This window comes from Camelus bactrianus, chromosome 16 (genome assembly GCF_048773025.1).
Source record: "Camelus bactrianus isolate YW-2024 breed Bactrian camel chromosome 16, ASM4877302v1, whole genome shotgun sequence".
Lineage (NCBI taxonomy): Eukaryota > Metazoa > Chordata > Mammalia > Artiodactyla > Camelidae > Camelus > Camelus bactrianus.
This window is the reverse complement of record NC_133554.1, coordinates 8,084,072-8,096,973: the sequence shown is the minus strand read 5'-3', so window position 1 is coordinate 8,096,973 and position 12,902 is coordinate 8,084,072.

Sequence of the window (12,902 nt, the reverse complement as noted above, 5' to 3'; positions counted from 1 at the left end):
CAAGATAAAGTAAAAAGGCAGGGCAGTCAGAGAGGAGACTGGGTCCTCAGGGTCTGCAAGTTGTACAGAGTGATGCTGAGAGCCTTTACAGGATACTTATGAACCCAGAGGGCATCCCAGAGCCCAGGACTGGGGTGATCGGTTGTGAAAGGGCACGTTCATCTTCTACCTCATGGTCCCTCTGTTCTTAGCCAAAGTTACTGTCACTGTACATCTTTTGCTCATGGAACTAGTAGAGCAGTGAGGTTGGGAGAATGAATTTCCAAGCTAGACTTGCTGGGTTTGAAGCCTATCTCTGCCACTTATTAGCTGTAATATGATGAGCAAGTTATTCAGCCTCTCTGTGCCTCAATTTCATCTCTAAAATGGGGATAAAAATAGTAGCTTCCTGATAGGGTTGTTATGGGGATAGAATGAGTCACCGTGTATATGGGTATAAGTAAGGGACTTGGTGCTTGGGATGTGATGTGTCCACCCCCATAGCTGCTCCTGTGGTGGCTTGGAGGAAACCGACTGGACCCTAGAGCACCGCTGCCTTTCCCTACCTGGTTAGTCTACTGCTGCCTGCGGGTCAAAGGACCACATTCGTCTGGTGAGTCCTCAGCAGAACTCCCCAGGTTTTTAAGATGTGAATGACTACAAAGAGAGATTAAATGCATTTTCTTTTTTTTTTTTTTTACCTTAGTGGTGAGTGGTTTTCTTAGCATTTTCCAAAGTTTATGAGAAGATGCTGGTCTCCCTATCTTGACTCTAAAAACAAATGAAAAAACAATTGAGAAGAAAAGAGTCAAAATAAGTTTTGTTCATTCGCTCCTCTAGAGAAAATATTTATAGACACCTACCATCCCAGATGCTACGCTTAGGACCAGGATACAACTTTCCAATGCTACAGACTCCTCTATCCAGGCGCTCACAATCAAGTTAGAGACAAAGTGAAATAAAGAGATCTCCACACAAGGAAAGGGACGCGGACACCGTAGAATGGTGCATGGGAGGAACTGACTCATTCTGCTTGGGCCTGTGGGGAAGGCTTCACAGAAGAGGAGCTCTTTGAGCCGGGTCTTGAAGGATGAGTAGGAGTTTGCCAGATGGATGTGTGGGCAGGGGCATTCCAGGCAAAGGGAGCAGCTTGTGGAAAATCACAAGGCATGAACCAGCCCAGCACGCTGTTTATGGTTTGGGGAGCTGTACATATCGCTGTGGGGGCAACGGGGAGTGTGGAGGGGACAAATGTGGGATGAAGCTGTCGTGGAAGGTCATGAAGGTCAGGCTAAGGAGCTTCCCAGACACTGATGCTTCTCAAAACTTTCCACTGATGTAGCAGTCACTAATACTCACTAATATTGGAAGCTAAACACAGAGGCGAGAGGACTTGTACCAGCGCCCGAGGGATCAGGAGAGTCTGGGGTGTAGACCCTCCATGGGGGTGGGAGGTCGTTTCTTTGAAATATCTTTTATATTGAAAATTCACGTGGACTTTTGCTTTCTGCTTCATAATCATTGATGCATGTTTCATAAGAAAATTAATGCTTTAAATGACTGAGTGAATTATTTCAGGTTTTCTTCCCAAGTTCTCTTCTGGGCAGAAGCCACCCCTGAGGAGTCGGCCTGATTGGCGACGTACATTAGGTGCCACCCCCGCTGCTGACCGACATGGCGCGCTTCTCAGCCCGCAGTGACATCATCCATTTTTGTCTTCTGCCTCTCACCCCGACATTGCTTCTACCCCACGAAGGCCCAGGAGGTGGGACCCTGCGTTATTGATCTCTGGATCTTTGATACCCAAAGGTGCCAAGGGTGAATGACCACTCACTGAATGAGAGAAACTCTGAACAAGGGACTCATTGACTGACTTGCCACCAGATATGGCAAGACCACAAGGAGTGGTGGCTGATGGACCAAACTGGAAATGCCTGCCCATGTGGAGGAAGCCCCAGAAACAGATGCTGAGCCCAGTTGGGTCTAACGAGATCAGAAGAGACGGTTTCAAGGTCTATACAGCGTTTGCTTTGGGGACCACAGGATCTGGGAGTGTCTGTGTCTGTGAATTCTAAACCTGTGTCTGTGCACTGCAACCTCTCTGTAGGAGGTCCTTGGGACCTCTGGGGCCTGCAGCTTCTGGGAAGCCCTGAATTGAGCCCAGCCATTCCCTGGATACACCCACTGGGGACTCCCTCTGCCGGAGGTGGATGGGAGGGAAGGGGCAGGCAAGGATGGATGGTGTTACCCACAGGAAATGTGGCTCTACTTGAGGTACACAAAAATATGAAGCTTTCCAGTATTTGGCTCCCAGCTGCTTTGGGGCTTCTAAGTGCCTTATACAGCTGCCTCTCCCTCCTCGCCCCCTTGCACCTTCTCCTTCTCCAGCTCACCCAGAGACCAGGCTGTGGGAAGAGAGCATGGACCTCAAAGCCTAGGTCCAGGGCCCGCAAAAATGACCCAGGAAGGGGATGAGGACACAAAGGTCAGGGTTTGTGGGCCAGGCCAGGAGAGCACATCTATTGAGATGCTCTGAAATGGGGGTGGGTAATGATGCAGGAGGGTGACGATGCCCACTCAGGGCAGTGGGGCTCACTGTGTGCAGGGAACAAGTTTGCTTAGATGACCACACATGAACGGGCGACCGAACTGTGTCCCCAGAACCTTGCGATGGGACTGGGACTGGATAAGGAATTTGCTGAGTCTGAGGCGGGGGTTGGGGTGGCTGAGGGTGGGGCTGAAGTGGGCACAGATGAGACAGAGCTGGGGCTGGAGCCAGGTTGGAGCCAAGACCTGGGATGGGATGGGAGGGGATGGGAGGGGAGTCCTACCCCACATTTCCCCTCTCTTACCCCCTCTACCAAGTCTGTTTCCAGTGCCTCTTTCTATCTAGTCCCCAGTCCCTTCCCTCTGTCACCAGCCCCCAGCTCCCCCACCTCGAAACCTGTTGAACACCTGAAGCCTCTGGCTTCTGGATCTCTTGGGACAGCCCCGTCCCCAGGACGGGGGATCAGGATGGCAGAGGAAGCAACCAGCTAAGGTCTCTGAGCCTGCTCTGTGTTTAAATACCCAAATGTGGCTTAGCTGGCATTTTCTGGTTCTGAGTCTTTGGCCAACATGTGTGTCAAAGTTCTTGGTTGTAAACCACAGGCACTAACTCTGACTTATTTAAAGAGAGGATTGATCACAGGATACTGGGTTCTGTGCTCAGAATCACCAAGAAGCCTACAGAACTAGGTTTGGCAGGAACACAGCTTGCCACGGGCCTAACTGGGTGGCCAAGGTCACTGCGGTCGCCATTGGACACTAGATGTCGCTGCCAGTCCTCTGCGACCAATGGGCCTAGGAACTACTGCTGCTGCTCAGCAACATTCTCAGCTTCGTTCACCTCTGGCTCCAAATCCAAGGCCAGGGTTGTGCTCCTGACCACCTGAACCTTGGCCGTGTGCTCTCATCCCAGCTGGAAGGGACATCAGGAAAGTGAGCAAGAACAACGTGGACATGGTAAATTGTTAAAAGCAATAGTTCTTTTCTCCCCCCACATTCCTATTTAAAAGCGTAGTTCTTGACTCCGAGCTCCAACACTTTCTAGATGTCTGTTAAAAGGTGATACTATTTCAAAGGATTGTTGGTGAGACATCAGGTGACAAAGGACCAGCACAACTCAGGCACATGGTAGGAACTCTACAAATGTAGGTCCCTTCCTGTTTCATTTCCTCTTATTTTCTGGCCACAGGTAGTCACTCCTTCACCTCTACTCCAGTCCAGTCTCTACTCCAGTTCCCTGTGCTCCTATGTCTGGATCTGAGAGGGGGAGTCAGTAACGATGAAGGGGCCAGGGATGATGTCTGTCGTTTCCCCTCTGCAGGACCCAACATTTTTAATTATGTTTCAAGTGTACAGCATCATGATTCAACATCTGTATGCACTACAAAGTGATCCCCACCGCAAGCCTGGTACCATCCGTCACCATACAGTTGACCCCTTCACCCACCGCCTGACCCCCTTTCCCTCTGGTAACCACTAATCTTCTCTGTATCTATGGATTTGTTTTTCCATTTTGTTTCTTCTTTTGTTTTGCTTTTTAAGATTCCACATATGAGTGAAATCATATGGTATTTGTCTTTCTTGGTCTGACTTCTTTCACTTAGCATAATACCTTCAAGGTTCATCCATGTTGTCCCAAATGGCAAGCTTTCATTCTTTTCCTTATGGCCAGAGTAGTATTCCATTGTATGTATATACCGCACCTTCTTTATCCACGCATCCATTGATGGACACTTTGGCTGTTTCCGTATCTTGGCTATTGTAAATAATGCTACAGTGAACACAGGGTGCACATATCTTTTTGAATTAGTGTTTTCATGTTCTTCAGATAAATACTAGAAGTGGAATTGCTGGCTCATATGGTGGTTCTATTCTCAATTTTTTTTGAGGCATCTCCATACTGTTTTCCATAGAGGCTGCACCAATTATAGTCCCACCAACAGTGTATGGGAGTTCCCTTTTTTCCACATCCTCTCCAACACTTGTTATTTCTTGTCTTTTGGGTAACAGCCATTCTAAAAGTTGTGAAGTGGTATCTCACTGTGGTTTTGATTTGCACTTCCCAAATAATTAGATGTTGGCCATCTGTATGTCTTCATTGGGATAGTGTCTATTCAGCTCCTCTGCCCATTTTTTTTCCCAGGCCAAATCCTATCCAGCTTTATTAAAGATACTTCTCATAAATAATCATGGAATTTCAGGCAGGACATGGGCAGACAATCGTTAACAGTATACAACAACTTTCAAACTCCCTTTTTCAATGGACTAACAAAATCAGAAAGCCACTGGAAAACCCAATGAAGTCTTCATGTGATGCTTTGAGAGTTTAGAGTGAGGGTTGACATTTCATATTTAGCATGTTGTTTAACAACTTTTCACAAGCTGACCCTGACTTTCAGGAAATGGAAATGAAAATGGCAGAATTATCAATCTGAAGATCCACAGTCTAAAAAAGGAACCACTGCTCTTTTGAGGGGTGCCATCGCAATGGTGACCTTGGAAAGTCCAGATTGCCTGACATTACTAGTAACCAATTTTTGGGGGGGTCAGTCCCAACAGGTCTCTGGGTTTAAGGGAGTCAAGTCTATACTGAAGGAGGAGAGGGAGAAGAGGATATAAAAACTAACTTTAGTTTTTCCACACCATGAGGTGCTTGTCCCCCAAGGAAGGAATCCCTGTATGGCCACTGGGAGGACCGGGGTGGGAACTGACTGAGCCCTGGGAATGCCCCAAAGCCACTGGGAGGGGCTGTGAACTGAAGAGGCTGTGACTGGCTGCTACTGATAGCACACGGACCTCTTCTTGTCTGTGCCCAGGGTGAGTCTTTTTCCTTTCAGTGCCCTCGCTTTTGAACAGAGTTCTGCTTGTCTGCCTTGAATCTCCTTCGCCCCTGCCTGCACCGCAATGTCATTTCCTCTGCACAGCCCTTCCCCGCTACTTCTCCCCTGCTTCAAAGCATTTTAAATCGTGGGCAGCTTCTCTTCCTAAGGGCTCTTTCCCTCTGTCTCATTCAGACAAATAGCTTTACCCAGCTTTAGCCACCTCAACTCTGGTCATAGCTCTCTTTCTTTTCTTTTTTTTTTTCATAGCTCTCTTTCTTGATTCACAACCAGGAGTCTCACAATGGGACTGATCCTAGTTTAAAGCAAGTTTGTGGGTCTGATGCCTACTGTGTAGTTTCAAGAGTGTGGTGGCAGGGTCTGACCTAGGGGGAAGTCACATCTGAGTGGGCCTAAAGAGAGGTGAGGGCAAGGCCTTGGGCATCTGGTCAACTGGTTACTTCCGAGAAGCATCCCGATTGACGGATTATGATTTTACCCCTCCTGGACCCAGGGGTCTGGGGGATGGGAAGTTGGTACCAAAGGCTCAGGCTCAGATGTTTTAGGACAGTGGCCAGTGAAGGCTGAGAGCAGTGAGCGGAGGGGTCGGGTAGGATCAGAGCCTGAGCTCCATGGTACAGAAAGCCTGGCTGTTCTTAGGTGGCTTGTGGCTTCTGGGTTTATTTCCCTGTTGTCCTTAAGGAAAGTTTATTTATCCCCTGAGTACACAAGGTTTAGGGCTAAAAGCTTTCCAAGTGTTCACAGAAATGTTACAGACCTGAAAAAGTTTATTGACTCCAAAATGCAAAAAGAAAACTGTGAAAATCTAAAATAATGGATGTTTAAGTCAACTTCTTTGATAAATTTCATGTTCCTAAAATTTCATTACATTGGAAAACAATTTGCATGTTAATTTTCTCACTTCCCAGAATTTCCTAAATATTCGTGATGATTGCCAAGAAATCAGAGCCAATCAAAGGTACAATGAGTTCCTTGTAGGCAATTCTAAAGAAGAAAATCCTTTCAAGAATCTTCACAGAAAAAAATATTATACTTAATGCATTTATGAGTGTATTTGAAAATACTCAATATTGAGAAGTAATATAGCATGGTGGTAGGAACACTGAGCCTGAAACCAGATGGCCTGGGTTCAAGTTCTAGCTTTTATCAGCTCTGTGATCCAGAACAAAGTATTTAACCTGCCTATGAATGACCCCCTCATCTGTAAAACAGATGACAATAAAACGGCACCTACGTCTGAGAAAAGAAGGATGATGACGGTAGCACCTTGTTACTATTTGCACAAATTTTTAGGGTGGTTGTGAGGATTAAATGAGTTAATATTTGAAAAGTGTGAGACAATTCCTAATAAGAAGTAAACACTCTTTAAGGGTCTGTTTGTTCACATAAATAAACAAATGTAGGAGAGCTCTTGATCCATGAGTGTTTCCTTGAGTCTTTAAGAAAGTTCCACTCCAGTTCATGTGGGCTAATGAACCAAAGGAGAGCGTTGTGTGTAGCCTCGGACCACAACCATGATTGGAACCATGTACACCTGGGCTGTCAGGATGCAGACAGAGATAAAAGAACCCCAAGGAGAAGGAAAAACCCAGGCCAGAGGGTTTGCCACCCCGTTTTGGTGCTTCTCCAACCTGGGCTAACACGTGGAGTTGCCGATTTGGTTTTATTAAGGAAGCTGTCTTCCTGACTCTTCCCAAATCTAATTATCCATTTTGGCACTGACCTGCTGGACCCTGCAGGGGCCTGTGGCTCTGCTGACCGCCCCCGCCCTGCACAATACATACACCTCTTGTTATCCCTCCAATCTCTGATGGTCTCTCTCACTTTCTCCTTTGTCTTTGTCTCCAGTTGCAGGTCCAACTTCCCATAATGCCATTCAGTATTGGGGATGCTGATAAGAACTGGCAGTGCCCAGAAGGCTCAGTGGATAGCAGTTCATAATAATATCAGCCCCAGAGGGGAGGGAAGATCATGTTGTCTGTAGGTCATAAGCCCTTCTGGAGCGTATAAACAGTGTGCTCATTGGCAGCACAAACCATCTCCACTAGTTATGATGTTTTTGGCCACAAGTAACAAAGGAGTCCAGCTGAACTTGGCTTGAACAATAACAAAATATATTATCTCAGGTATCAATAAAACTAGAGGTAGGAACACCCGAGGTAGCTAATCGTGGCTCAACAGCATCATCAAGGAATCGGGGTCTTCCCATGTTTTCAGTCTGTCACCCTCAGTGTTTTAGTTTTGCAGTTTCAGATGTGGCATCCAGGCATAACCACGTGCAGAGGAATATGAGCTCATCTCTTCCAGTGCAGTGCGTCCCTATGGCCCCCCGCAGATAGCCCTTCATCTATGGCCAGATTTGTATCCCATGTCCATGATTAAACTAGCTACTGGCAAGGGGGGATGGGACCACCGTGATTGGCTTACTCTCGTCAGGTTGTACCTCTGGGACTGGCCTGAAGCCACTCACCTGAAGCACGTGACTGTATGGAGTAGGGTGGATTCCTGAGCACCAGTTAGGGTCGGTTAGGAAGGAGAAAAAAGAACCAGTGTTGCATAGGAAACCAAGGGACTTGGCTAAACTATCTAAGAACTCCCCGTTGGTGCTTGAAGGCACTTGGGGAGGTTGGAAAAGCAAAGTTACTCTGGAGGGGCCTATTCCTGGGACCCTGATGGGAATTTTTTGTTTGTTATTATTAATGTGATTTGTTCCCTCTGATTATTACCACAAACTCCTCCCTCCTCCATCACACACACACACACACACACACACACACACACACACACGGAGCAGGAAGAAACACCTACACTCCATGTAAAGGATCTGACATAATGTTTGGTATGAAGTGGGCATCAATATAGCAGCAACAGATAAAAGCATGTGTCTCCTCCCCAAGTTTAGATGAGGGAAGCTACACCCTAACTGGTCTCTCTGCCACCAGCTGGCCCCAGCAATTCATTCTCTCCACTGCAGCAGAGTGGTGTTTTGTTTTGTTTTGTTTTGTTTTGTTTTGTTTTCATTCAAATCTGATCTACCCACAAAAGCTCCCCACTGCCCTCAGGACAAACTCAAGACTCCTCAGCTAGGAGTACAAGGCCCTTTATCATCTGAATCCAGCCTGGAAATCTTGTCTTCAGAGCTCTCTCCCTCTCTCTTTGCATCCTCAGCTTCAGCCCACTGGCAGGGTGAATGAGTGAAGCAGGAATAGGCCCAGCTTGGTTCCAAACTGGATGTAGCCAATCAAAATATCAATCAGCTCTAAGAAGACACGATGTGCTTCAGCAGCCATGTTCTAATTAAAAGAAAAAACTATGTAAAATAGAAATATAAGGAAATGTCTTAAATTTCATAAAGGCCAGTTCTCAAAAGGGCAGATGCTGTAAAGAGCAAATCATTAGATCTGAATCATTAAAAAGCAAGGATACGCATTATTATTGTTGTTACCCAGCGATGCCCAGAGGTCCTAGCAAGTACAAAAAAAGAAAGTCAATGTTGATAGGACTGAGTACCTAGAAGACACAAGAGGCCCTAGCATAAAAACTTTCAGAATTAAGAAGGAAATTTGGCAAGGTGGGTAGATACAAGACACATAAATGTAAAATGTTAGCTTTAAGTTCTTTTTCTAGCAATAGGGCAGCTAAACTCCTACTACAAAATACCTAAAAGATCTGGATTAAAAAAACTGTTCTATTTCCTTTTAAATTAGTGGCTTAGCTAGAAAGAAAATAAGAGGGCTTCTGACAGCTGAAGCACAAATCCAGAGACCTAAGCAGGGCTAAAGTAGATAATGACCCAAAAGCTGAATATAGTAACAGGGAATTTCAAACTGTGCGCCCGTGTGAGTGGCAGGTGAAGAAGGCCTGGGCCACATAAGGGAAGAAGTCAGATCCTAAGAGCAGCCTCAGGAAGGACCACAAAAAAGACAAGAAGAAAGCTGGTCTTCCAGAGGATGAAAGAAGACTCCCATAAAAACTCATAACCACAAGCCTGCCCTCCAGCAGGAGCAGGGCACAAATACACACTTCATTTGAGTTTCAAGAAACATCCAGCTGAGTGATTTATTTAAAGTAGCCCCAGCTTGGAAGGCCCTCAGGCACCTGGCAGAAGCAAGCATAAATCCTGTCTGGAGGAATATACCACCAGACCGGACCTGAAAGAACCTTGAGGGATAAAGTTTAAAACCCTAAGAGCTTATAGCATTAAAAAAAAAAATACAAAACACAAAAGGAAACGGGACATTGGGGATGAGAGTCAGCAGAAATAGCAAACAGCAGAATAGAATTTTGTTGTTTAGACGTTGGAATTACTGGAAAAGTACAAATAAATATATCTAATACGTTTACATAAATAGAAGAGAGTTTGAAAATATGAATAAGAAAAAAAATTATCAAACGATTAGGGGGACTTCCAGTGGGGAGTTCCCACAGCTGCTACTGCCATTTCGGGCGCAGCAGTGGGGCCGAGAGCCCAGCTGGTCTGCTGGGAGGTGGCTGCCGGGGCGGGTGGGGCTGCGTGTGGCCACAGCGTCGCAGCACGCGGATGCGGAGATGGCCAAGGCAGGCGACTTCCACTCAGAGGAGCGGAATAACTGGGTTGCGTCACCTCAGATTTCAAACAGAAGATCAGGAGTTTGATTCATTGCCCACTTTACTGGAATTCTACAAAATGTCCTATTTGGACACTACAATGTTGATAGAAGCATTTCCCAGGGCCTGGCAGGGAAATGGGGCGATTTTCAGGCAGAAAGAGCCAGAGGATGTGTGACCCAGCCTCTCCTTGACTTTAAGAGAGGAGACATCCTGAGAATCCAGGAAAATCCGGAAGAGCAGCGGTGGAATGAGGACAGCAAAGGCAAGGAGGGTGGGGGGTGTCGATCCCAGTCCCTTATGCTGAGAAGTATGGACCCGGCTCTGACTGGCAGTCAGTGAACTGGTAAAGGTCTCAGGATTAATACGAGTGGTCAGATGGCAGGGGAGTATAATGCAAATGAGGTCACTTCCCATTCACTCTTGTCCATCTGCTGGATCAACAGAACCCGACGAGGACTTCAGCAGAGTGTAGTTTAACAAACAGTTTTGCTGACAGAAGGGAACAATCTTTTTCAGTTCTTTTGCAACTGCCGTCCCATATAATTTCTTGCAGAAGGTTAAAGGCGGTTTAGCTCATGTAAGCGTTCTGTTCTTTATGATCTTCTGGGACAGAATTACTCCATTCCTAGTCACAGTACACCATGGCCAAGGTCTGAAGCTGGAGAGTTTATGTGTGAACTTCTGAACTGGCTTATTTCAGGTGGTGGTGGTTATGGCTCTGTGTACGCCAGGGAGAGGGGTCTAGCCCCTTGTCCTCAGGCAGTGCAAATCAATCTCAGGAAAAGTGGTGGAATTAGGAAGGTTAGGCACTGCTTATCCTGATTTATTTAACGGTTTTCCTTTTCATTCTGAAACCATTCTATTAAATGGCAATAGACTGTTCCCATCCGCCTCCATGAAGTAATCACATACCATGTGAAGTAATCACACACCATGTGAATAATACACAATGGGACTGCTTTTCCACTTGTAAAACATGACCAGGTATGACTCATTCTGACATTTCAAATCCTATTAATTCTGGGGGCACAGCTAGAGGCATTTGTCTTCTTTTCTAGCCAATGATTCACATATTTTCTTCAGATTCCTGTCCTTTTCCCCCAAACCTACAAGTAGGTTAACTCTAAGAGAAGTGCACGTTTTCATTTCAGCTGAGAAGCAGGATGTGTAAGGCACCTTACTCAGTGCATAGCATTAAGCCAGCATTGGACCCACTAAACACCCAGTTCTCTGCCTTCCCCCAAGGAGTCATTGTAGGTTCACACTGCATCAGCAGTTAAATAACTCCTTACTCCTGACTTTCCCGTCATAGTCCTGTGACAGCTGACACTGCTACAAACATCGTGTCCTTAGCAAGGAACTGTCCACAGCAGGAAGGCAACAATCAAGGTTCCTCCCTTAGACATCTTTCTATTTTCATCAGAGAACAAAACTCTTTCACAGAAGCCCCAGCCCATTCCAGATCCTCAAGTGTCATTGGCCAAAACAGAGTCACATGTCTACCCCAAAACCAATCATGGACAAAAGAGAGTGGGGGTGTCCTAGTAGATTTAAACCAATCATCATTCAGCCCCTTTGTGGCACCCATGACCCTGTCACACCCAATCTTGCCTCAGCCAGGTGGCAATTTTTTGATTTTGTCTTTGTTGTGGGGGTGACCATTACAATGTGACCTTGACTCGCTCATTCCAAACTTGGGGAGTGTGTGAAAGTTGGAGAAAACTTCTCATTAAATATTTCCAATGTTATCTATTTGTCAAGTTTTTTTTAAAATGAAAACAAGTACTTTATGCAGTTAGAAGCTCCAAGCAGTGTGGAAAGATTAAATGGAAAGCATGCAATACTAATATTTGGAGCAAGAGATGAGGCTCCTCTGTTGCTAGTGCCAATCTCTGTGTAACCACTGCTCTGCCCACCACTGGTTCAGCAGTGACCGCTCTCCACAGTCTGCCCAGAGTTGTGGTGAGTATGCATATAAACTAAGGCCAAAATTTCAACTGGATTTCTGAATGGATTTTCCAGACTCACAACAAAAGCAACATTCTGAAAGCCACAATGATTTGCAAGAGCCAGAGGAGAGAGATTTTTAGGATTCTAAAAATTTCTCTTTCAATATCAACAGCAGTATGACGGTGTAAACCCGGATCCAGAGATGAGACAGTGGTGGGGGACCAGCCTCCCTGTCCTTGCAAGGACAGATATGGTTCTACTGGAGCAGAAGGGGAACCAGAAAGAAAGAGGAGCACACCATATACAGCGATAAACTCAAATGGCTTAAAGACCTAAGTTTAAGGCATGACACCATAAAACTCCTAGAAGAGAATATAGGTAAAACATTCTTGGCCATAAATTGTAGCAATATTCTCTTAGATCGGTCTCCCAAGGCAAAAGAAATAAAAGCAAAAATAAACAAGTGGGACCTAATCAAGCTTAAAAAGCTTTTGCACAGCAAAGGAAACCTTCAACAAAACAAAAAGAAAACCTCTGGAATGGGAGAAAACATTTGCAAATAATGCGACGGACAAGGGGTTAATATCCAAAATATACAAATAGTTCACACAACTCAATATCAAAAAAATGAACAACCCAATCAAAAAATGGTCAGAGGACCTAAATAGACATTTTTCCAAAGAAGCCATACAGATGCCCAACAGGCACATGAAAAGGTTCTCAACGTCACTAATTATCAGAGAAATGTAAATCAAAACCACAATGAGGTATCACCTCACACCAATCAAAATCGCTATCATCAAAAAGTCTACAAATAATAAATGCTGGAGAGAATGTGGAGAAAAGGAAACCATCCTACACTGTTGGTGAAAATGCAAATTGGTGCAGTCACTATGGGGTGGTTTGTATGGAGGCTCCTTAAAAAGCTAAAAATAGAGCCACCATCTGATCTAGCAATCCCACACCTGGGTCGCTATCCGGAAAAAGACAAAAACT